Source organism: Antechinus flavipes, chromosome 4, assembly GCF_016432865.1.
Source record: "Antechinus flavipes isolate AdamAnt ecotype Samford, QLD, Australia chromosome 4, AdamAnt_v2, whole genome shotgun sequence".
NCBI lineage: Eukaryota > Metazoa > Chordata > Mammalia > Dasyuromorphia > Dasyuridae > Antechinus > Antechinus flavipes.
Genome location: NC_067401.1, coordinates 163,623,839 through 163,626,549, shown reverse-complemented (window position 1 = coordinate 163,626,549; position 2,711 = coordinate 163,623,839). Strand labels below are relative to the sequence as shown.

General features: G+C 42.7%; 1 non-coding gene across 1 annotated transcript; it reads left to right on the top strand.

The window, feature by feature from the left end:
• The first annotated feature begins 412 nt into the window (after positions 1–412).
• On the top strand, positions 413–603 carry LOC127563694 (U2 spliceosomal RNA). Its single transcript, XR_007954129.1, has one exon. It is a non-coding gene; the product is annotated as a U2 spliceosomal RNA (small nuclear RNA).
• The last annotated feature ends 2,108 nt before the right edge of the window (positions 604–2,711 follow it).

Sequence of the window (2,711 nt, the reverse complement as noted above, 5' to 3'; positions counted from 1 at the left end):
GAGGTTGGATCAGATGAATTTGCATCTCTGATTGTTTTCTCCTGTGTTGCCAATGACCAAAGGAAGAGCTTGTAGCAGAGTATTGTGTCAGCTGCTGAAACTCAGGATGCACACAGCATATGATAAAGGGTCTGTCAAGGATAAATGATCACTACTGGACAGGAGGATTCTGCCCCTTTACGGAAAAAATCTTTCTCTGTGGAAGTAGACACTTGAGGCAATGAGTGACATTCTCCTCTTTTTTTTTTTTTTTTAAAGACATTTGGGGTTAAGTGGCTTGCCCAAGGTCACACAGCTGAGAAGTGTGAAACGTCTGAAGCTGCTGAATTTGAACTCTTCCCGATTACAAGGCCAGTGCTTTATCTATTTTGCATCTAACTGCCCCAGAGTGTGACATTGTCAAAGCGTGGTTATCGCTTCTCGGCCTTTTGGCGAAGATCAAGTGTAGGATCTGTTCTTATCAGTTCAATAACTGATACGTCCTCTATCTGAGGACAATATATTAAATGGTTTTTTGACCTTGGGAGATGGAATAGAAGCTTGCTGCGTCTACTCCATGCATCGATCGAATATTGCAGTACTGCTGGGAACGGTGCATTTCCCTTCGGGGAGTATCTTCATGTGGAGAAAGGAAGTCCAAAGGTTAAGCTGTTTTTGCAAGTGGAAGAGCTATTTCCCAAGTGTAAGCCCAGGGTGAGTTTTCCGAGCAGCTGGTATGTCATGTCCACAAAAAGCCAACCTCTTTACTTAATCGGGAGCAGTCACAAACACTCTTAAGTTAGGGCAAGGAGTGAAAGAAACCTTAACTTTTCTCCGAGGGGAAGAAAACAAAACACAAGCTGACTCTTCCCCACCCCATTCCCTCACAACCACGCGCAACAATCGTAGCTTCCTAAGAAACTGACCCACGGACTAGAAATCCGTCACTACTACGTGTACATTAAAAATTCTGATCAGCACAGGGACCAAACGAGATTCCTGGGGACTGCAGGTTTTTGCCTGGTTTTGGCTGTCTACTGGTACGAATTCCGACGGTTTTTATTTTATGGTAGTAAAGGGGGGGATGGGAGGGGGAGAAATACATTTTTCGTTCATTGAAAAAAAAATTACATTTAGTTCGAAACCAAAACTTTGACTGCTCAGAATCACCATGGGTACCAAATTTCATCACAAAGCTAAAGACAAAAAAACAAACAAACAAACAAACAAAACTAGGTAGAGTATCAGGCGGGTTTTTTTTTTTGGGGGGGGGAGGGGGAGAGGAGGGAAGAATTGAGGATTTCAAGTTGTCTTCCAGAACGTGGAAATGTTTCTTTCACATTATTGTACGTGTACACCCTAGACCAGATTGTTTGCCATGTCAGAAGAAGAGAGAGGAGGGAAGAATAGAATTTGGAACTCAAAACTTAAAAAAAAAAAAAGTTAAAAATTGTTTGTTGACGTAATTGGTAGTCAGTAGCAGCACAAGTGACCTCAAAAAGGATTATGCTCCTAGGAGTTCGTGGTAGACTATCCCCTGCTTAGGAATCAACAACCATGCCACTTGTGAATACCAAAACTTCATGATTTAGACATAAAGTGTGATACTATTGATGATGTAATCTAGTTTTCGGGGTTCCCGGTTAGGGAACCAAAAATATGATGTTTCGGTTTTGGGGTTCCCTTTTGTAGAGACCCAAATGGTAAGGTCTAGATTTAGGGAACCAAAATGAGATTAGGGCTTTGGTGGTCTGGGAGTTAAATGGTAAGGTCTAGTGGCAGGTTCCGGGTTTAGGGAACCGAATGGAGAGGTTTGGCTCCCCTACACCTCTTTGGGCTTCGGCACAAGGGTAGGGAGTTTTGGGGAACCCCCTTCTGGAGACGCAGAGATTCTCTGTAAAGGAATTTACAAACCCCCAAAGCCTAGATTGATAAAATAGATTTATTATAGGGATTGGGAAGTAAGGTTAGAAATCCTGACAGAGAGGCATAAAGTCTCATTAGGGAAATAGGTGAGGATAAAGAGAGGGTAGCACTGGAAAGGAATATTATCCAATGAGCAGAGGCTTCCTTGGCATGGTATGGCATAGCATGGCATGTTTAGAACCTCTGCAAAGAAATGAGTTTTTAATTGCCATTTTTATAAGGAGGTCTTTGGCTGCAAGGGAGGTCTGCTCCCCCTTCCAATGAAGCTGGTGGGTGGAGTTGAATTGAATAGAAGATCTTTAATTGAATAGGGTTGGAATTCTTTTAGCACAGGACCAACCCCACCTAGATAAGAGAATGAAGCTGTTTATCTTGTTTCCCTCCAGGTGGGGTCCCTCACTGAGGCAGAGTTGAAGATTTTAGAGTTTGGGGGTCCCTTCTTCACTATAAGCAAAATCGAAGAATGAAAAATAGACTGCCTCTCAGATCTGTAGAGAAGAAAGGAATTTGTGGGCAAAGAAGAACTAGAGTACATTATGTAGTGAAAATTTGATAATTTTGATTGTGTCAAGTTACAAAGCTTTTTGTACAACAAAACCAATGCAGAAGAGATTAGAAAGGAAACAATAAACTGGGAGTGGTGTATAATTCTGGGCTAGCTCCCTGGAGGCTCAGGATCAGTCAGAATCAGGATCCCAAAGTTCTTGATCTTTAGGGAGAGAAGTGAAGGAGGCAGGCAAGCTGCCTGCCATGCGGCTTGCCACAGATGTATCGTGGATTCTGGAGTCCGGATTATCCAGCTTCTC